The sequence below is a fragment of the Symphalangus syndactylus genome, chromosome 17 (assembly GCF_028878055.3).
Source record: "Symphalangus syndactylus isolate Jambi chromosome 17, NHGRI_mSymSyn1-v2.1_pri, whole genome shotgun sequence".
In the NCBI taxonomy this organism is placed as follows: domain Eukaryota; kingdom Metazoa; phylum Chordata; class Mammalia; order Primates; family Hylobatidae; genus Symphalangus; species Symphalangus syndactylus.
In genome coordinates this window covers 68,716,392-68,740,028 of record NC_072439.2, presented here as the reverse complement: position 1 = coordinate 68,740,028, position 23,637 = coordinate 68,716,392, and the positions used below count along the sequence as shown (strand labels likewise).

The 23,637-nt window shown below is 37.4% G+C and overlaps 1 protein-coding gene across 5 annotated transcripts in view; it reads left to right on the top strand.

The window, feature by feature from the left end:
* The window catches only part of ZBBX (zinc finger B-box domain containing), a 270,417-nt gene that overhangs the window by 235,873 nt on the left and 10,907 nt on the right, over window positions 1–23,637 (top strand). The window contains exons 19-20 of one of the 5 annotated variants that reach the window (XR_010116496.1): window positions 17,241–17,319; window positions 19,151–19,199. The exons of 2 other annotated variants lie outside the window; for them this stretch is intronic. The gene's annotated coding sequence lies outside the window, so the exon portion shown is untranslated. Of the gene's footprint in view, window positions 1–17,240; window positions 17,320–19,150; window positions 19,200–23,360; window positions 23,433–23,637 lie in introns of those variants that run through there. 2 more of the 5 variants (XR_010116497.1, XR_010116494.1) reach the window with 2 other exon arrangements.

Below are 23,637 nucleotides of genomic sequence, written 5' to 3'. Positions count from 1 at the left end.
ATTCTCCCTTTTTGGAAGCTCTGTTCAGTTAGTAAGTTGTGCCAATTGTAGGGCTCACCTTATTTGCTCTCTTTCAGGGATCATAGTACTTCATTGCCTGATGTGTGGTGCCTTGAAAATTGTTGTTTCACTTATTTTGTCTGTTTTCATGCATTTCAAATAGAAGGGTAAATACTGTCCCTGTTGCCATATTTTGACCAGAGACAGAAAAGTCAAAGGCTCTATTTTTTTAAATGAATTTTATTGTTGACATACAAAGCGCAATAAAAAAACATAAAATGTTAAGTGTACGGTTCGATGAGTTATAATATAATCATATATATGTAACCACTAATAAAGTAAAAATAAAGAACATTACTGATACCTAATAACTTTCCTTCCCTCTCCTCCTTAAACAAAACAAAGCAAAACAAGGCAAAAGAAAAAATATCCTGAGTTATAATACTATAATTTCATATAACTTTATATAAATGAAATCTTTATGTATGCATTTTATATCTAGCTTTTTGTTCAGCATTATGGCTGTTATATTTATCCATGTGGTTTCATATAGCAGTTCATATATTTTCATTGTTGTATTTTACTGTATGAATATGGCATAATTTGTTTTTCAGTTGGAGAACACTTGGATTGTTACACACGTGAACACACACAAACACACACACAATTTTGGATATTTAGTTTCGAATGGAATTTTTGGTCCCTGGGTTTGTGTATGTTAAGTTTTAGTCAATATTACCAAACAATTTTACTTTATTTTTTTTCAGATTTTATCTTTTTTAATTGGACTTTTCCCTTTGACATTATTATTATTATTTTTTATTATACTTTAAGTTATAGGGTACATACATGTGCATAACGTGCAGGTTTGTTACATACGTATACATGTGCCATGTTGGTATGCTGCACCCATTAACTCGTCATTTACATTAGGTATATCTCCTAATGCTATCCCTCCCCTCTCCCCCCACCCCAGGACAGGCCCCAGTGTGTGATATTCCCCTTCCTCTGTCCAAGTGTTCTCATTGTTCATTTCCTACCTATGAGCGAGAACATGCGGTGTTTGGTTTTTTGTCCTTGTGATAGTTTGCTGAGAATGATGGTTTCCAGCTTCATCCATGTCCCTACAAAGGACATGAACTTATCACTTTTTATGGCTGCATAGTATTCCATGGTGTATATGTGCTACATTTTCTTAATCCAGTCTATCGTTGTTGGACATATGGGTTGGTTCCAAGTCTTTGCTATTGTGAATAGTACTGCAATAAACATAAATGTGCATGTGTCTTTATAGCAGCATGATTTATAATCCTTTGGGTATATACCCAGTAATGGGATGGCTGGGTCAAATGGTATTTCTAGTTCTAGATCCTTGAGGAATCACCACACTGTCTTCCACAATGGTTGAACTAGTTTAGAGTCCTACCAACATTGTAAAAGCGTTCCCATTTCTCCACATCCTCTCCAGCACCTATTGTTTCCTGACTTTTTAATGATGGCCATTCTAACTTGTGTGAGATGGTATCTCATTGTAGTTTTGATTTGCATTTCCCTGATGGTCAGTGATGATGAGCATTTTTTCATGTGTCTGTTGGCTGCATAAATGTCTTCTTTTGAGAAGTGTCTGTTCATATCCTTTGCCCATAAATCCTTTGTTCATATCCTTTGATGGGATTGTTTGTTTTCTTCTTGTAAATTTGTTTGAGTTCATTGTAGATTCTGGATATTAGCCCTTTGTCAGATGAGTAGATTGCAAAAATTTTCTCCCATTCTGTAGATTGCCTGTTCACTCTGATGGTAGTTTCTTTTGCTATGCAGAAGCTCTTTAGTTTAATTAGATCCCATTTGTCAATTTTGGCTTTTGTTGCCATTGCTTTTGGTACTTTAGACATGAAGTCCTTGCCCATGCCTGTGTCCTGAATGATATTGCCTAGATTTTCTTCTAGGATTTTTATGGTTTTAGGTCTAGCATGTAAGTCTTTAATCCATCTTGAATTAATTTTTGTATAAGGTGTAAGGAAGGGATCTAGTTTCAGCTTTCTACATATGGCTAGCCAGTTTTCCCAGCACCATTTATTAAATAGGGAATCCTTTCCCCATTTCTTGTTTTTATCAGGTTTGTCAAAGATCAGATGGTTGTAGATGTGTGGCATTATTTCTGAGGGCTCTGTTCTGTTCCATTGGTCTGCATCTCTGTTTTGGTACCAGTACCATGCTGTTTTGGTTACTGTAGCCTTGTAGTATAGTTTGAAGTCAGGTAGTGTGATGCCTCCAGCTTTGTTCTTTTGGCTTAGGATTGACTTGGTGATGCGGGCTCTTTTTTGGTTCCATATGAACTTTAAAGTAGTATTTTTTCCAATTCTGTGAAGAAAGTCATTGGTAGCTTGATGGGGATGGCATTGAATCTGTAAATTACCTTAGGCAGTATGGTCATTTTCATGATATTGATTCTTCCTGCCCATGAGCATGGAATGTTCTTCCATTTGTTTGTATCCTCTTTTATTTCACTGAGCAGTGGTTTGTTGTTCTCCTTGAAGAGGTCCTTCACATCCCTAAGTTGGATTCCTAGGTATTTTATTGTCTTTGAAGCAATTGTGAATGGGAGTTCACTCATGATTTGGCTCTCTGTTTGTCTGTGATTGGTGTATAAGAATGCTTGTGATTTTTGCACACTGATGTTGTATACTAAGACTTTGCTGAAGTTGCTTATCAGCTTAAGGAGATTTGGGGCTGAGATGATGGGGTTTTCTAGATATACAATCATGTCATCTGCAAACAGGGACAATTTGACTTCCTCTTTTCCTAATCGAATACCATTTATTTCTTTCTCCTGCCTGATTTCCCTGGCCAGAACTTCCAACACTATGTTGAATAGGAGTGGTGAGAGAGGGCATCCCTGTCTTGTGCCAGTTTTCAAAGGGAATGCTTCCAGTTTTTGTCCATTCAGTATGATATTGGCTGTGGGTTTGTCATAAATAGCTCTGATTATTTTTGGATATGTCCCATCAATACCTAATTTATTGAGAGTTTTTAGCATGAAGGGCTGTTGAATTTTATCAAAGGCCTTTTCTGCATCTATTGAGATAATCATGTGATTGTTGTCTTTGGTTCTGTTTATATGTTGGATTACGTTTATTGATTTGCATATGTTGAACCAGCCTTGCATCCCAGGGATGAATCCCACTTGATCATGGTGGATGGGCTTTTTGATGTGCTGCTGGATTTGGTTTGCCAGTATTTTCTTGAGGATTTTTGCATTGATGTTCATTAGGCATATGGGTCTAAAATTCTACTTTTTGGTTGTGTCTCTGCCAGGCTTTGGTATCAGGATGATGCTGGCCTCATAAAATGAGTTAGGAAGGATTCCCTCTTTTTTTATTGATTGGAATAGTTTCAGAAGGTAAGGTGCCAGCTCCTCCTTGTACCTCTGGTAGAATTCAGCTGTGAATCCGTCCGGTCCTGGACATTTTTTGGTTGGTAGGCTATCAATTATTGCCTCAATTTCAGAGCCTGTTATTGGTCTATTCAGGGATTCAACTTCTTCCTGGTTTAATCTTAGGAGGGTGTATGTGTCAAGGAATTTATCCATTTCTTCTAGATTTTCTAGTTTATTTGCATAGAGTTGTTTAGAGTATTCTCTGATGGTAGTTTGTATTTCTGTGGGATCGGTGGTGATATCCCCTTTTTCATTTTTTATTGTGTCTATTTGAATCTTCTCTCTTCTTTATTAGTCTTGCTAGTGGTCTATCAATTTTGTTGTTTTTTTCAAAAAACCACCTCTTGGATTCATTGATTTTTTTGAAGGACTTTTTGTGTCTCTATCTCCTTCAGTTCTGCTCTGATCTTAGTTATTTCTTGCCTTCTGCTAGCTTTTGAATGTGTTTGCTCTTGCTTCTCTAGTTCTTTTAATTGTGATGTTAGGGTGTTGATTTTAGATCTTTCCTGCTTTCTCTTGTGGGCATTTAGTGCTATAAATTTCCCTCTACACACTGCTTTAAATGTGTCCCAGGGATTCTGATATGTTGTGTCTTTGTTCTTTTTTTTTTCTTTTTATAATTTAGGTTTTAGGGTACATGTGCACAATGTGCAGGTTTGTTACATATGTATCCATGTGCCATGTTGATTTCCTGTACCCATTAACTTGTCATTTAGCATTAGGTATATCTCCTAATGCTGTCCCTCCCCCCTCCCCCCACCCCACAACAGTCCCTGGAGTGTGATGTTCCCCTTCCTGTGTCCATGAGTTCTCATTGCTCAATTCCCACCTATGAGTGAGAACATGCGGTGTTTGGTTTTTTGTCCTTGCGATAGTTTACTGAGAATGATGTTTTCCAGTTTAATCCATTGTTCTTATTGGTTTCAAAGAACATCTTTATTTCTCCCTTCATTTCGTTATGTACCCAGTAGTCATTCAGGAGCAGGTTGTTCAGTTTCCATGTAGTTGAGTGGTTTTGAGTGAGTTTCTTTTTTTTTTTTTTTTGATTCGGAGTCTTGCTCTGTCGCCCTGTTTCTTAATGCTGAGTTCTACTTTGATTGCACTGTGGTCTGAGAGACAGTTTGTTATAATTTTTATTCTTTTACATTTGCTGAGGAGTGCTTTACTTCCAACTATTGGTCAATTTTGGAATAAGTGGGATATGGTGCTGAGAAGAATGTATAATCTGTTGATTTGGGGTGGAGAGTTCTGTAGATGTCTATTAGGTCCACTTGGTGCAGAGCTGAGTTCAATTCCTGGATATCTTTATTAGCTTTCTGTCTCATTGATCTGTCTAATGTTGACAGTGAGGTGTTAAAATCTCCCATTATTATTGTGTGGGAGTCTAAGTCTCTTTGTAGGTCTCTAAAGACTTGCTTTATGAATCTGGGTGCTCCTGTATTGGGTGCATATATATTTAGGATAGTTAGCTCTTCTTGTTCGATTGATCTCTTTACCATTATGTAATGGCCTTCTTTGTCTCTTTTGATCATTGTTGGTTTAAAGTCTGTTTTATCAGAGACTAGGATTGCAACCCCTGCCTTTTTTTGTTTTCCATTTGCTTGGTAGATCTTCCTCCATCCCTTTATTTTGAGCCTATGTGTGTCTCTGCATGTGAGATGGGTCTCCTGAATACGGCACACTGATGGGTCTTGACTCCTTATCCTATTTTCCAGTCTGTGTCTCTTAATTGGAGCATTTAGCCCATTTACATTTAAGGTTAATATTGTTATGTGTGAATTCGATCCTGTCATTATGATGTTAGCTGGTTATTTTGCTCATTAGTTGATGCAGTTTCTTCCTAGCATCGATGGTCTTTACAATTTGGCATGTTTTTGCAGTGGCTGGTAGCAGTTGTTCCTTTCCATGTTTAGTGCTTCCTTCAGGAGCTCTTTTAGGGCAGGCCTGGTGGTGACAAAATCTCTCAGCATTTGCTTGTCTGTAAAGTATTTTATTTCTCCTTCACTTACGAAGCTTAGGTTGGCTGGATATGAAATTCTGGGTTGAAAATTCTTTTCTTTAAGAATGTTGAATATTGGCCCCCACTCTCTTCTGGCTTGTAGAGTTCCTGCCAAGAGATCAGCTGTTAGTCTGATGGGCTTCCCTTTGTTGGTAACCTGACATTTCTCTCTGGCTGCCCTTAACATTTTTTCCTTCATTTCAACTTTGGTGAATCTGATGATTATGTGTCTTGGAGTTGCTCTTCTCAAGGAGTATCTTTGTGGCATTCTCTGTATTTCCTGAATTTGAATGTTGGCCTCCTTTGGTAGGTTGGGGAAGTTCTCCTGGATAATATCCTGCAGAGTATTTTCCAACTTGGTTCTATTCTCCCTGTCAATTTCAGGTACACCAATCAGACATAGATTTTGCCTTTTCACATAGTCCCATATTTCTTGGAGCCTTTGTTCATTTCTTTTTACTCTTTTTACTCTAAACTCCTCTTCTCACTTCATTTCATTCATTTGATCTTCAAGCACTGACACCCTTTCTTCCAGTTGATTGAATTGGCTACTGAAGCTTGTGCATTCTTCATGTAGTTCTTGTGCCATGGTTTTCCACTCCATCAGGTCATTTAAGGACTTCTCTACACTGATTATCCTAGTTAGCCACTCGTCTAATCTTTTTTCAAGATTTTTAGCTTCTTTGCAATGGGTTTGAACTTCCTCCTTTAGCTTGGAGAAATTTGATCGTCTGACACCTTCTTCTCTCAACTCGTCAAAGTCATTCTCTGTCCAGCTTTGTTCCATTGCTGGTGAGGAGCTGTGTTCCTTTGGAGGGGGAGAGGTCCTCTGATTTTTAGAATTTTCACCTTTCTGCTCTGTTTTTTCCCCATCTTTGTGGCTTTATCTACCTTTAGTCTTTGATGATGGTGACATACAGATGGGGTTTTGGTGTGGATGTCCTTTCTGTTTGTTAGTTTTCCTTGTAACAGTCAGGACCCTCAGCTGCAGGTCTGTTGGTATTTGCTGGAGGTCCACTCCAGACCGTGTTTGCCTGGGTATCAGCAGTGGAGGCTGCAGAACAGCGAATATTGCTGAACAGCAAATGTTACTGCCTGATCGTTCCTCTGGAAGTTTTGTCTCAGAGGGATACCCAGCCGTGTGAGGTGTCAGTCTGCCCCTATTGGGGGATGCCTCCCAGTTAGGCTACTCGGGGGTCAGGGACCTACTTGAGGAGGCAGTCTGTCCGTTCTCAGATCTCAAGCTGTGTGCTGGGAGAAGCACTACTCTCTTCAAAGCTGTCACACAGGGACATTTAAGTCTGCAGAGGTTTCTGCTGCCTTTTGCTTGGCTATTCCCTGCCCTCAGAGGTGGAGTCTACAGAGGCAGGCAGGCCTCCTCGAGCTGCGGTGGACTCCACCCAGTTCGAGCTTCCCGGCCACTTTGTTTACCTACTTAGGCATCAGCAATGGCAGGCACCCCTTCCCTGAGCCTTGCTGCCGCCTTGCAGTTCAATCTCAGACTGCTGTGCTAGCAATGAGTGAGGCTCCATGGGTGTGGGACCCTCCAAGCCAGGCGCAGGATATAATCTCCTGGTGTGCAGTTTGCTAAGACCAAAGCACAGTATTAGGGTGGGAGTGACCCGATTTCCAGGTGCCATCTGTCACAGCTTCCCTTGGCTAGGAAAGGGAATTCCCTGACCCCTTGTGCTCCCTGGGTGAGGCAATGCCTCGCTCTGCTTCAGCTCATGCTCGGTGCACTGCACCCACTGTCCTGCACCCACTGTCCCACAAGCCCCAGTGAGATGAACCTGGTACCTCAGTTGGAAATGCAGAAATCACCCGTCTTCTTCGTCACTCACACTGGAAGCTGTAGATTGGAGATGTTCCTATTTGGCCATCTTGGAACCACCCCCTACCAAACAATTTTATATAGTGGTTTTAAGAATTCAGTTTTCTCTTACTCCTCTCACAAGCAATATATGACAGGTATAGCAACACTAACCTTTGAGTATCATTGTCTGCTTTAAATTTTAGCCATTTTGATGTAGATGTAGTCTGGTGTATATGTAGTTGTGATTTTAATTTGCATATTCATGATGAATAGTGATGTCAATCACATTTTCATATGCTGATTGGTCATTTAAATATCTTCTTTTTTGAAATGCCTGTTCAAGTCTCTTGTCCATTTTATTTTATTACCTGTCTTTTCTTATTGACTTATTGAAGATTTTTTCCAATATATATGCTAGATACAAGCCCTTTGTTGATTTCATGTGTTGCAAATATTTTCTTCCACTTTGTGGCTTGCATTTTCTTTAATAGTGTATTTACATGAAAAGTTCTGATTTAATATAGTATAATTTCAATTTTGTCCATTATGATGATAATAAAGAAAGAGAATCTTGCCTGCTCCCAGTTCATTTCATGAAAATATTCTTAAATGCTAACTTAAGGAAGATTTAATGTTTCATCTATTATATTTAGAATGGCAATCTACCTGGAATTAATTTTTATGTGTGTTCAAAAGCAGGAGCCAATTTTATTTTTTATTACATGTGTATATACGTTTGGCCCAATGCCATCTTTTGAAAAGGTCATTCTTTGCTATTGCCTAGTCAATCAAGTGTTGTCTTTATCATCAACCAAGTATCAAGTGTGAGTCTGTTTCTGAACCGCTTTTTTCTGTTCTGTTAGTCTATTTATCTATCTTTGCAACAATACCTTATATATTAAATCAGCTTTATAATTAATCTTGATATCTAGTAAAGTCCCCTGTTTCTTCTTAATGTTTATGGCTTACAACCAACTCATGATTTTCCACAAAAGCATCTCATAGATCATATAGCACTTGTTACAGATAAACCATACATTTATACACATATTAAAAATTATTTAATTGCTTCTTCTTAAAATAAATAATTTTCTAAACTTTAGAAGGTTAATCTTTATTTCCTTTCTCATCAAGAATATATCAATAAGATAGTTGAGAATTAAAGATTGAAGAATCGTCTATTTTTGTCTCATGTTGCTCATGGCATATAAGTAATTAATCTTATCAACCATTTTTAGCTTTAGCAATTGCTATTAGCATAATTTCTTATTAGAATATTCATAAGAAATATCTATTTATTCAAGTACTTTTTTGTGGGTTTAAAAATCCATTATTTTACAACTAAATAGTCTCTAAATTTTTTATCTTTGCAGTAAGGTATGTATTAGAAAGATAATTAAATCTTTTAGATGACTTTGCCAATTAGTGTAAGAATAATAACAATAGTGGACTCTACACCCCCATACAAATAAGGCCACATGTCAATTTGTACATTAACATTATTATATGGAAGTGGCTTAGACACAATTCAGTGACTGTTCTCAGTCATTGATGTTACTCAGTGAGTTCATAGCAAATACGAGGTATAAAGAAAAGGATATCTGTAGATATTTGAAAGACAAACAGAAGTGATGCCAAGTCATCATATGCCCTTAAAGCTCTGCCTGACAAAAATATCTCCTCACTGCCTTGTGGTTAAGTTATAGAGACATAGAAAATATAGAAAGAAGGCACATCAGACAAGTTATGAAACATTTGCTAAAAGATGACAAAACCTGGATTGAATGTTTAGTAGTAAATCAAGAATATTAACAATAAATGAAAAGGAGATTTTGAGTATGTCCCTTTACAAACACAAAATTGGGCTTCTTTTTTCCTGCCTTTTAAGACATATTCCTAAGCTATATATTACCCTGTGGTGATCTTCTTCTTTCAAAATTTATTTTTGTTTGTTACGTTAACCTAAATCTACCTGTGTGTGTTTGGCCAGAGCCTCATGGTGTGACTTGCCTACATCTGTGGATGGTCCTGGCTTCATCACTTACCTAGAAATGGCTCTGCCAGATTCCCAAATATTACACAAATTGTTATTAATAACTTTTCCAAATTGTTCAGCCAAGTTATTTAAACGTTATTCATCATTTAATGAATAAAAATAAACTAAATAAGAATTTAACTATCTACAGGAAGATTGATAAATGTTGACAAAACTACAGTCATTAATGGTTTTATTATACTTAGAAAATATGGCTATTTTAATCTTATATTGCACATATGAACGTTTTAAGTAAGACTACATAATAAAGATAATTTTTCCTCAAAGAAATGTATGCCCTATTTTGTAAATCATTCCCTCGATAGATGTGTATGTAACATGTTTGAAATGAAATATTTTATTTACATGGTATGGAAGTAAAGATAATCACAAAGTAAACAGAATTACTTTGTTAACCATGTAATCTTAGCATAGCTAAGCAGATGTTCATTTTTTTGTTTCTTTATGAGTAAACAAGTATGACATTTATTGTTTTTAGAGGTGCTAGTAAATTTATTTGCCTTGTTAAATCACATCTATTATATTAAGGCTATTTTAAGTTTGGAAAATCACTCATGGGGTAATTTGGATCCACCAAATGCTATTAAGAAGTAGCTTATAGTTCAGTGATTTTACATGTTTTTATATTGTAAAGTAGTGTGATTTTAATTAGCAATTGATCACAACATCTGATCACCTGCGCAAAATTACCAAAGATATAAAGTGAAAATAAAGGGAACACATAGGCATAGAAAGGGGAAAATAGAGCATAATTTATTCATGCTATAGTTTCATAAGACAAATAATACTTTATTATGAAAAATACAGAATAGAGATAATTTCAAATCACAGTTCTTTAATCCAACAATTACATATCTCACAAAAGTTTGAAATTTATCATGTTTTCTTATTTGCCATAGATTGTTAAATAATTGTTTCTAGGTCAGCACTGGTCTGTAAATCAGCACTTGGGGAATCAATGCTATAAGTAAAATTTTTTTATTTGGTGGCAGAATATGTACAAAACTTCGCTTTTTCTAAAATGAGATTGCATGCTAAACCAGTCATGTGTTCACAATGCTTGGATATTCTAAACCGAATGAAATATGATATATTTACTCAAAGTCAGTTCCATAACAGGTGGTAAAAATAAAGAGCAAAGTATGAATTCTGCTTATAAGGAATGCTACAATTTAGTTGGGGATTTGTAGTCAATCCTGTCAATGTCCCACCAATATGCCCTTCTCACTACCATTTCTATGCATGCAACCCCAGCTTCCACCTGAAGTCACTGAAACCTGTTCTGCAAGAAGGGTCTAAAGAAAATGGCCAAGTTTTGTCTCCAACCTAACCTCCCTCACTAAGGGCACCAAACCAAAGAATGAAGAAAGTTAGTTTGCCCCTGAGGTGGAGGAAGTCTTAAGTGGGTATTTCACTCTTTCCTAAGCCTCTCAAAAAATCCTCTCTAGTTTTCCACAGTAATAACTTGCTTGATAACACATCATTTATTTTCTTGTTTTCCTTCTCTGTCTCAGTTCCCTACCAGCACTGCTGCTTTCTGGAATCTCCTTTCTAATAAACTACTTGTACTTGAGTCATTGCCCCGGAATTTGATTCTGAGGGAACACAAATAAGAAAGAGTTACAATAAATTATGTTGTAAATTTGAAAACAAAACAAAACAACTAAAATAAAACAATTCATTCAAATGGTGGTTAGCCTGATTCAAATTAGAATGGAAAAAAAATGTTGACAGTAGGAGAGACCTGGATTCATGCTTCAGCATGTTAGTTAATAGCTGTGTGACTTTGGGCAAGTCCATTTTTTTCCCTCTAATCAATCATTTCTTCTTCAATTGTACATAATAAAAACTTTCTTAAAAATTGTTAGGCATGAATAAAATAATTCATTGAAAGTATTTTTATAAACTCTAAGTAATTCACTAATATAAGCTATTAAGATTATCAAAATCATGTTAGATTTCTCCTATCATGGATATTCATTTACTCAAAATACACTGTGAAATAAAGTATGTTAAAGAAATACCAAACAGTTTAAAAGTGGGTAAATAAGAGTGATCATACTCCCCACTTTCCCATTCATACTTCCTCTCCCAAGTTTTCAGATGCAACTATTTTCAAGAATTTCTGAACTGAGTGCTTCTAGTGATTATCATTAATTTGATAATAGACATGCACTGTGATTGATCAACTTTGATCTCATCTATTGACTCTTCACCATGAAATATGAGAAATTTGGTATCTTTCGATTATATACCATACTCCTCTTGAGTACATGATTTTTTTTATTTGTTTGTTTATTTATTTATTTTTAAATTACAGTTTATGTTCTGGGATACGTGTGCAGAATGTGCCATTTTGTTACATAGGTATACACGTGTCATGATGGTTTGATGCACCCATCAACCTATCATCTACATTAGGTATTTCTCTTAATGCTATCCCTCCCATAGTCCCCCACCCCCCAACAAGCGCCAGTTTGTGATGTTCCCCTCCCTCTGTCCTTGTGTTCTCATTGTTCAAATCCCACTTATGAATGAGAACATGAGGTGTTTAGTTTTCTGTTCCTGCCTTAGTTTGCTGAGTATGATGGTTTCCAGCCCCATCTATGTCCCTGCAAAGAACATGAACTCATCCTTTTTATGACTGCATAGTATCCCATAGTGTATATGTGCCACATTTTCATTATCCAGTCTATCACTGATGGACATTTGGGTTGGTTCCAAGTCTTTGCTATTGTGAATAGTGCTGCAATAAACATATGTATGGATGTGTCTTTATAGGAGAATGATTTATAATCCTTTGGGTATATACCCAGTAATGAGATTGCTGGGTCAAATGGTATTTCTGGTTCTAGATCCCTGAGGAATCACCACACTGTCTTCCACAATGGTTGAACTAATTTACACTCTCACCAACAGTGTAAAAGCTTTCCTGTTTCTCCACATCCTCTCCAGCATCTCTTATTTCCTGACTTTTTAATTATCACCATTCTAACTGGCGTGAGATGGTACCTCATTGTGGTTTTAATTTGAATTTCTCTAATGACCAACGATGATGAGCTTTTTTTCACATGTTTGTTGGCTGCATAAATGTCTTCTTTTGAGAGGTGTCTCTTCATATTCTACGCCCACTTTTTGATGAGGTTGTTTCTTTCTTTCTTGTAAATTTGTTTAAGTTCCTTGTAGATTCTGGATATTAGCCCTATGTCAGATAGATTGCAAAATTTTTCTCCCATTCTGTAGGTTGCCTGTTCACTCTAATGAGTTTCTTTTGCTGTGCAGAAACTCTTTAGTTTAATTAGATCCCATTTGTCAATTTTGGCTTTTTTTGCCGTTGCTTTTGGTGTTTTAGTCATGACGTCTTTGCCCATGCCTATATCCTAAATGGTATTGCCTAGGTTTTCTTCTAGGATTTTTATGGTTGTAGGTCTTATGTTTAAGTCTTTAATGCATCTTGAGTTAATTTTTGTATAAGGTGTAGGGAAGGGGTTCAGCTTCATTTTTCTGCATATAGCTAGGCTGTTTTCCCAGCGCCACTTATTAAATAGGGAATCATTTCTCCATTGTTTGTTTGTGTCAGGTTTGTCAAAGATCAAATGGTTGTAGATGTGTGGCATTATTTTTGAGGCCTCTGTTCCATTCCATTGGTGTATATATCTGTTTTGCTACCAGTCCCATGCTGTTTTGGTTACTGTAGCCTTGTAGTATAGTTTGAAGTCAGGTAGTGTGATGCCTCTAGCTTAGTTATTTTTGCTTAGGATTTTCTTTGTTATACAGGCTATTTTTTGGTTCCATATGAAATTTAAAGTATTTTTTTCTAATTCTGTGAAGAAAGTCAATGGTAGCTTGATGGGGACAGCATTTTCATGATATTGATTCTTCCTATCCATGAGCATGATTCTTGATGTATGTATTTTTAGTTTTAGTTTTTTTGAGGTTGTTTACCAAATTTTTCTAAATCTTTATTTCTTGATTTGTCTAATTTAGATAGTCCTTATTGACTCCTATTTTGAAACATAAAGTAACGAACACATCTACCATCTTTTTTAACTCTTCTGCTTCCTATTCTAACTTTTGTTATATTATTATTTTTTAGTTGGTCAAAGCTGTGGACGTGACATTGTGTTCTATAATTTGAATGAATTATTATGTCCTTCATGTGTAAAGAAATTCTGAAAATAGAAAACTTCAACATATTACTTGTAATGTTATGATTATATACATATTTTTCACTCTAGTAGGATGATTAGATGGATAAAATATTCTTGTGTTATTATTTTTCTTTAAAATAATAGTCTAAGTATTGTTCCAACAGAACCTGCTGATCAGAAAAAAAATCAAAGAAATAAAACTTTATACATATCTTTGATGTCATATTGCCACTAATTTTTGTATCTCATGTCATGTCTATATATGGGTTTCTTGTTCTTTATTCTGGAATATATATTTGAGCAATTTATTGTTACAGGAAATTTTATAATTTTACTACATGCCTGAAAATGCTCTCATATATGCCTGATAATTTTTTTGAGATAAGTTCTTAGTGACAAATTGATTTTATTTATCATTCTGAATGTTGTTCATGATATAGCCAATAATTTATTAATTATTAAAATACCTTTTTATATTTTGAATTATAAACTATGAATCTCTACCAAAATATTTCCTCGTATAATCTTTTCTAACCCACCACTTACTGTGTTTGATAATGGGTATGTTTAATAAGTCTGAACACTTGTGTCTTTTTGGCTCTAAAATTTTTCCTTAAATTATTTAATTATTATTCAATAAATATTTCCTATTATAGATTAAACTTTTTCCACTTGCTGGAATTGGAGGTTATAGATGAGTGAAAAGAATGTTTAACAAAACGTACCAACAGGAGATTGCTATCCAGTAAGGGATTTAAGACACTTTTATCAAATATTCAAAACTAGGTAGAAAGGAATTATTGGGTAGGGCAGGGAGGTAAATGAGAAGGAGAAAATACTTCTTTCTCTGTTTTAATGAATTACTTCTGTTATATAACATTCTTTTTAAAAGTTTATATTTTCATTAATAGACTATTTTCTGTAACATCTTTAAAATTATTAAACTAGAATTTATGAAAATTTCCTCCACTTCTAGATTAGCCTTGTTTCCTTCAGTGTCATGAATTTTGTTTGCTCATCCTGGTCTTTTTCTAACATGATACTGAGTCTCTTCAAATGTCCAGTGATCTATATTTGTTTATTATATTTATGATTATGATGAACTAGTTTGGTTAGTACATGAGATTTTCCTCCACAGTATGGTGATTTGTCCACTTATTGGTCCTTTCTACTGAATGTGAGGGTTACTGTGGGTTTGGTGAGAGTGAATAAAATGTATTCATGAAGGGTGCATGGTTGAGGAGTAGGTTGGTAGCTGGTGCTCTTTCTCAGTTAACAAATGGATTAGAATTCTTTGGTCTAATTCACTCCTAGATAAATCATTTGTTTCCCCTTTATCGTTTTTTTTTTAACTACTAGCATTTCAGGTATGAAAGAAATTTCAATTCAACCTTCTTATTTTGTATGTCGGGGAACTCTCTGAGTCTTAGAAAGATGAATACATTAGATAAGCTCAGGGAATAAATGATGCCAAAATCGAGACCAAAAATAAAAAAACTCTTGATTGTTAATCCTCGTATTTTTAATAATCTCAAGCCTTCAACTCTATTTGGAAATTAGATTATGTTCTCATTCATATATACCCTCTTAGGGTAGCTTGACAATAGCAGAATTGTTGCTCTGATGGCATTTGCTATTATTAAAAGTTATTTAAAGAGTAAAACCTTCTGCTCAAGATGGAGAGATGTTAAGATGTATTTGATCAGGGATCTAAGAGGCTGAATATCAGTTTTGTTCTAGGTGAGTTGTTTTTCAACCTGAGGAAGTCCCTATTGGAAACATGTAAACAGAAAGTAAGTGGCCATTCAAAAAAAAATATTTGGTTATGACAGTAATCTTTTGAAAGGGATCGTAGGTTGGAGTCCTTAAAGCCTGAAAAAATTTTGGAAGAGATAATTCAGAAGCAACATCTGATATAAACTCTGAATAGATGGCAAAGGGATTTTTACATTCTTTTGTTAAATTCAGTTTCAACTTAATATCAAGTCATCCTACTTTCAGGCAGGCTTGTATAATCTTTACCTTGAAGAACTTTAAAAAGAACAATTTAATGAAGTTTCCACTGCTCATTCTGTCTTCTTGCCTATATGTGAGACTAATTTTCTATTTGGTGTGCTGAAGTTAAAAAGTTTGGGGAATAGGAAAACTTCATCTGTTTGCATTTGAAAATGAAACTAGTTTAGGGCACTTCTGCAAATTGTAAAATGATGCTCTTGGTAGACATTGTGAAAATGTCTCTAATACCAGGGGTGAATAAAATCAGCTATTCTTCCAGAAAATTTAATTCAGTTGTCAGTTTAATTCTGTGAATTGGCTATGTTTAACTTAAAAATAAATTAAGTTAATTAAATTTAAATTAACTTTTAGCATGTCTTTATAGTTAGCTATTGTTAAACTTTAGTTACTGCTAATGGGATATATAGGAAAAAAGAGACCTTTGGTGGGCCAGAGTAATTCTAGGAACTGGCTTCCAAATTTTCGAACATCTGAAAATCTATTTTGTTAAAGTATTCTGGATATTATCACTTTTCGGATTATGTATACAACAGAAACATCTTAAAGAGATAAGATGTTGTATAAATAGCCCTACAGATTATTAGATTGTAATGGGACATATATCTTGCAAGATTACCTATATTTGATATTTGCTAAGGAAATCTCCTTTCTGTCGGGCAGTATAATTAGCATCCCATGAATTTAGAATGAACATGGAACAAATTTATATTTTTAAAAGAGATGTTTCTATTAAACTGCAATGACTAGAAAAATCATTCTTCAAGCTAGAGGTATCTATAATTAAAAATAAATATTGTCTATTGAGAGTCAACTTCCTCATGCGGCATGTAGTAGCTTCTGAAATATTTACTGACTTCACTGAATTTAGAGAAAGAAATAAAATACCTCAAATATTTAATTACCTTTTTGTGACCTCTAGCCTCTTTGGCCATGTTTGTCTTCAGGAAGTTATGAGATTCTTAAGCAGAATAAAGCTTTATTTCTTCTAGTTACTTTTATTTATTTATTTTGGAGACTATGCCATATGATCCAGAATCATCACGTTGAGCTTGAAGTCAGAGTGCTTGGATTCAAATTTTCCTTTCATTTCTTGCTAATTGCATACACTTCATTTTTCTCATCTGCAAAATAGAACTAAGATAAAGGAGTTTGCGGTGAAATGGGGCAACATGTGTAAAAATAACTAACATTCTTCTTGGTGTATAACGTTCATTCAGGAAAATGTTGGTTGAATCTGAGTTTACACTGGTTACTTTGGCAGGATGTGGGATTACCTGTCATCCTTAAATGAATTTATGAAACACCTCCTTAATAGATTCCCTGTCTAAATGTAACGCATTTTCATACCATCTTAATTCCTTAGACAGTGTTACATATGTAGATGTCCGAGCTCAACCAAGCATACATTGAATATTATGTACTTCAATTACACAAGGCAATATTTTCTGCCTCTGTCTGTAAATTATACGTATGTCCTCTTCTTTTGGAGCTTACAGTGGTGTGCTAGAGATGGTGTATAGTGGTTGATGAGAACCAATTCTTTGTGGATCGTCCCACCTCTCCATTTTGTAATTTCACATGAATAGCTTGACATGGGACATGTTGGGAGTATTTACACCATGGAAATCAGCAAATCCTACAAATCAGGTTTCTATTCTGATGCAAATTCTACTATCTTTTACCTGTACCATAGTACTTCAATTAATGGCAGGTAAAGAGAATCTAGAAGGTTGTGCATAACTCCTCTATGCCTTTGCTTCTACTCATAGGCATTGTCCAGAAGTAATTGAACAACTGAGCTTAAATGCAAGAGAACAAGGAAATAATGGGGAGCAGAAGGCATATTTGGTGAGCTCCATAGTTCATGCCAGGGAGAGTGGTTAAATGTCAAATTAAATAACTCTTAATTTGTAGGCATAGATTCTAACTGGCTTTGAGAAAACCATTCTTATAATAATGAGTAATAAATATTTGGATACAATGAAATTAACTGAGACCTAATTCACAGCTACCTCTTGGCTGAAGATGTGTGATCATATACTGTGAACTGATGAGATAGTTCTTCTGGGATGATGTTTTCCAAAGGACCTGGAAACTTCCTGAGAAATAACCCTAAGGGGAGAGGGAATAAATCTGCAAATCTGGCCAAATAAAGAAACTTTTAGCTTCAGAAGGAGGAGCTTCTAGGAGAAGAGCAAAGGTTTTTTCTCAAATTTGACTGTCATCTAAGGGTTGCCTATGCTAATATTTATGATCTGCGGGAAGGAGGGAAAATATACACAGAAACCGAAAAGACTTTTTTGTATCAATACCCTGTAAAATATTGGGGTACAAGCTACCATACTTTGGCTTTCTGCTAAGGGACTACAAAGAAGGCAGGAGAAAAGAATTTTACCCATTTTGCCACTATACTGTGCAATATTTCTTAACCTTTAATAAAATAAACCCTATGTCCAGAATAATATATGTGTAGATATAATTAGACACAAATTCAACATATGAATTCTGGCAGTTCATGTAGTCTTATGTAACTTTCCACTGCTAATGTTCTAAGGGAGCCCGCAGTTCCAACACAGGGGCAGAGGTATCTGAGAGAAGTAACTGTCCTAGTGAAAGTAAATGTTCTCAGGAGAACTGTGTCTGCATGGGGTGTGGTGCATAGTGCGGATGAGGGTAAAACTGAGTAGAGTTAGCCATGTCTAATGGGAAATAGCTGTATTTGGCCACAGAGAGATACCTTTCATTTAAAAAAATTGACAGATAAAATTATATGTATTTACCATGTACACTATGATGTCTTACAGTATATATACATTTTGCAATGATAAGATCTAGCTAATTAACATATGTATTACCTCACATATTTATCATTTCTGTGGTGAGAATACTTTATATCCATTCTCTCAGCATTTTTCAAGAATACAGTATATCATTAAATATAGTCACTATGTTGTATAAAAGATATATTGAACTCATTCCTTCTATCTAACTGAAATTTTATATTCTTTGACCAATATCTTCCCAACATCCCCACCCTCCCAACAATTTCCAGCCCCTGATAATTGCCATTCTCCTCTCTACTTCTAAAAGATCAACTTTTTTAGATTCCACATATAAGTGAAATCATGTGATATTTTTCTTTCTGTGCCTGGCTAATTTCACTTAACATGATATCCTCCAGGTTCATTCATGTTGTCATAAATGAGAGGATTTTCTTCTTTTATTATGATGGAATAGTATTCCATTTTGTGTATATGCACTGCTATTCATTTATCTGTTGATAGACACTTAGGTTGCTTTCATATTTGTCTATTGCGAATAATGTGGTAATAACTATGAGTCATTTTCATATTTGTCTATTATGAATAATGTGACAATGACCATGGTAGTGCCAGTATCTCTCTATATACTGATTTCATTTCTTTGGATGCATAACTAGTAGTTGGATTGCTGGGTCATATGTCAGTTCTACTTTAAATTTTTTGAAAACCTCCATACTGCTTTCCATAATGGTTGTACTAATTTATATTCCCATTAACAGTGTGCAAGGGTTTCCTTTTTTCCTCATCCTTGTCAATACTTGTAATCTTTTGGCTTGTTGAGAATGGGCATTCTAACAGGTGCAACGTGATGAGCAATACTTGTAAAACTGCAGAACCATTTGAAATCTTGATTGCAGGCATTGATTTTTGTGGTGAGATTGTGGAAGAAATAGCAGACCTTCTGTGGTGAGTTTTTAATTGTTCCTTAAAGAGTGAAATTTGATCAGGAAACTCTATAAGTATCTATGGTGCCAAGTGAATGTGTTAATACCTGTAAAAGGATTAGATCAATGTCTGGCACATACTTAATTCTATATAAATGTTAATTGCTATCTTATTGACATTATTATTGCTATATTTTTTAGTACTACCATCACTTTATTTCTTTATACTTTAGAATTAAGTTAAGCATTCTGTTTGTAAAAAAAAAAAAAAGGCAAAATGAATACGCTTTGGAGTTTTGGGCGCTGTGGATGAGCTTTAAAGAACACTAGTAATAAGGAAATTAGTGCAGTGTTACTGAAGTCATTTTTCTTCATGAAAGTACAAAGTAGAAAAAAAGATAAAATTTTACATCTCAGTTCTTTAAATCTAACTTTGCAAGTTATCTATATGAGAGTTAGCTTTTCTATAAATAATTTAAGCTATCATTAACTGAGTTATTTTATTAATTTTAGGAGAATTTAGATAATATAGACATTATGCTGCCCCACATGGATAAGGACAGGAGTTAGTATAAGGCATACACTATTATATGCTGAGCATGGTGTGGTGCTTATTTCAATCATCCTGAATTAATGATGCCATTAAAACTAGTGTGCACATTGTCTTCACAGAAGTTACTGGTGATGGCAGTGGCGGGGAGGCGCGGGCGGTGGTGGCAGGAGGGTCTGTGAGAGTGGCAGTGGCAGCGGTGGGTCCCCTGTGTGCCACGTCCCTGAGGTGGCCTACTGTGCAGCTGGCCATCCTCCCGCAGCAGGCTGAAGCCTGCTCCCAGGCCGAGAGCCTTCATTGCTCCAGACCGTGAATCCACGTCACTACTATCACTCACCACCCTACAGGGAGGGTGCGGGGAGGAGGCACAGCTGGGCCAGGGGCAGTGCTGCACTCCATGGAGCTGGCGGGATCCAGGGACAAGCGGGAGCCCCCAGAGCCCGCCGCCCTGGGAGCTGCTGCCATGGGGCCACGCAGAGCTGCCCACCAGCCGGGGAGTGTGGTCGGACAAAGAGAGGCCCAGGGCACAGAGCTGGGTCTATGCTTTGAGGGCCCGGGGCAGGAAGTGGGAGTGGTGCGGGCTCCGGGCTCACCCCACCAAGGGCACTGAGTTCCTTTGCTTTGGGAGGTGGCTCTGCGCAGGGCGCCTGGGACCCCGTCCCTGCATCAGGCTGATCACCGAGTCTGACACTCCTGACAGCCAGGCCAGGGTTCAGGATTCACTCCCAGAGGCGCCCCCGCTACTGACAGGGTCACGAGCTGGGCAAAGGGGAGCCCTGGGCTGCCCCTGGGCACGGAGGCCACGGAGGGAGCTTGCAGCGTCTTTGCTCTTGCTGCTTCAGGGAAGCATGGCTGGAACTGCCAGGGGTCTCTGCACTCTGCACTCTTGGGAGCCTGGAAAGATTCCCTCTTCCCCTACAGGATCAGGGATGTCTGCTCCCACCATCTGGCCTCTTCCTGCTCCCCATGCCCACTCCGATCTCCAAACAGGGTTAGGGCTGAGCTCCAGGCTGACACAGCCTGGCGGGGTGTGTGCAAACTCCGGGCAGTGCTGACACACTAGCCCTCTGCCACCTCAGCCCCCCTCCAAACTCTGGGCTCCAATAAGGATGGCGGGAAAGACAGTGGGGGTGCTGACTTGCAGGTGCCCCTTGGTGCAAGCAGCCTGGGCGCCATGGACGATGGCAGGAGACAGACAGGCTCTTGGGTGGAAGGGGACAGTCCCCAGTGAGTCCTCATCTTCAGACCAGGGAGGTCCTGAAGGCAGCAGTCCCACAGTCCGAGTGGAAACCTGGTGCCTTTTCCACCGCCCATGGACCAATCGGCAAGCACTTCTTCACTTAAGAGACCCATAAAAGTCCCTGGCTCAGCTAGAGCAGAACAGACAACCAATGACCAGCTGTAGAGAGGAGCTGCCCTCTCCACTGATAGTTGAAGATGTCGGGAGGACAAGCCGCAGAGAGGAGCCACCTTCTCTGCTGGTAGCTGAACACTTGTCAGGACGATTTGCCTCATCAGCTCACCCTTGCTGCAGAAAGGAGCTACCCCCCTGCAGGTTTCCTCTGAGCTCTTCTATCACTCAATAAAGCTCCTCTTCATCTTACTCACCTTCCACTTGTCTGTGTTCCTCATTCTTCCTGGTCGCAGCACAAGAATTTAGGCCCTGTCGCCAGGCTAAGACAGCTGAAACATAAACAGGGTGGCTCACGCTTGTAATCCCAGCACTTTGGGAGGCCAAGGCGGGCGGATCACGAGGTCAGGAGATCAAGACCACGGTGAAACCCCGTCTCTACTAAAAATACAAAAAAAAAAATTAGCCGGGCGTGGTGGCGGGCGCCTGTAGTCCCAGCTGCTTGGGAGGCTGAGGCAGGAGAATGGCGTGAACCCGGGAGGTGGAGCTTTCAGTGAGCCGAGATCGCGCCACTGCACTCCAGCCTGGGCGACAGAGCGAGACTCCGTCTCAAAAAAAAAAAAAAAAAAAAAAAAAAAAAACATGCCCCTTGCTCATCACATTGCAGGTGAAGAGAAGGAGAAAAGAACTGTGGCCCTTCAGGAAGCTTAGACCTGGGAGCTCCCCCAGCCAGGGTTGTGACTCCCTCTTTGGGACCCTGCAGTTGCTGACATCTCCAAGTTACCAGGTGTCACTGAATTCCCCGGTGCCAGCCAGGGAAGCTGCTTGTGGTGGGCCTGGTCCAGCTGCAGCTTTGCAGAGAGCCAGCGCCCATGCTAGCACCTGGAGCTGCCTGCCTCATAGCAGCAGCTGGCTTGTCTGACTGCACAGTGGCCTGACCCCATGCTGGGTCACAACCCTTTGCTGCTCAAAGCCAGACTTGCAATCTCCCTTGGAGGTGTGGGATCCAGGCAGGTAAGGTGAGTTAGCACAGCCTGCCAGGCCCAGTGGGCAGAATGAGCCCAGTGGTTTGGAGCAAAACTCGAGCAAAGGTGCCACTGGCCACAGGTTTGCGGCCAGAAAGGTGACACCCCAAAGTTCTCCTAACACTAGCACATGTTAAATGTCAAGGAAATTTCAAAAGCAGTTGCACTTGATGAAAGTATTTCTGTTTCTTTGGAATACATTTCTAATATTAAATCATTAATGGTATATGATACTGCAGTTGCATTTTAACACACTTTGCGTTGTCAAAAGTGGTATGACCATAAAAATAAAGGAAAGTATGATTAAGGTCTTTTTTTTGTAATAAGTGTATTACTTCATTTCTGAAAAATAAAACTGGCTTCTGGCTGTACTTACTTATCAGCCACAGAATGCCATGGTTTATAAATTGTATAATAATAAAGTCTGGCAGAAGAAACAAATTGAAAACAGGAAATGAAAATCAAAAATTTAAACTGAGTAGAGATAATAAAATAAAAATAATTTGAAAGTGAATTAGAAATTAAAAGAACACCGACATAACAGAAGTCTGGTAATGTTGTTACTGACATTGAATGTTAACATGCCAGATGTATTAATATTTTATATTTATAAATTCAGAGTAAAAATTAAATAGGGAGAAGTAATTACCCTGTCTTTTCTTCCCAATATTATTTTTTGGAATTTTATGAACATTCTCATATATATTATATTATGAAATAAATGTGGAAATAATGTGAAATTATTTTTCTTATGCATTTCAATGTGATTAGAAATAAAGTATTCATGTATTGACTCAGTGAGTAAATTTATAACATATTATTTTGATGTTATTTGATCATACATCTGAATTCCTGATTCCAGAGCAGCTTATCTAGTTGGAATTAGTTTACTTGGAAGGGGTAAGGAATAGAGAGATCTTTCATGTGTAACCTGTATTGTTTTTGTTTTTCTGAAAATAACTTAGTCTTTTGTACATAAATAGATGGCTAGATTACAGCAGCTGCTTGAAAAAGGGTTTGTGGAGGGAGTCTTCCAGTGTCTGCTGAGTTCAGCTATTCTAGGTAATTGGAGGAAGTTGTGGCTTTCTTATCCTGACCCTTTAGAATCAGTGAACCGGCATAAATGCCAATGCACTGTTTCCAGTGGGAAAGGAAGGGATAACACTGAGACTTCCTTTATGCATGCAGAGAGCATATAGGAATGCAGGAGGCTAGGGTAGATGAGCTCACTGACTTCTGGTTTATTACCTCTCATAGGGCTGAAAGGAAAGCATTCAGGCTGTTGTCTTGAGAAAGCTGGCACAGTTCAAACTGGCACCAACCCATTTAAGGAAACCTTAGTGATTTCCAGAGGTGAAAAAATGTAGAGAAAATTAAGAAGTAGGTGAGCCGTCTTTGGTGACTTTCGTGTTTTTGTTTCAAATGCCCTCACTTGCTAATTTGTAGACTTTTTCCTGACGAGTCCAGAACTGTTGTTTCATCCTTCTCTTATTTTATATATTTATTTATTTATTTATTTATTTATTTATTTATT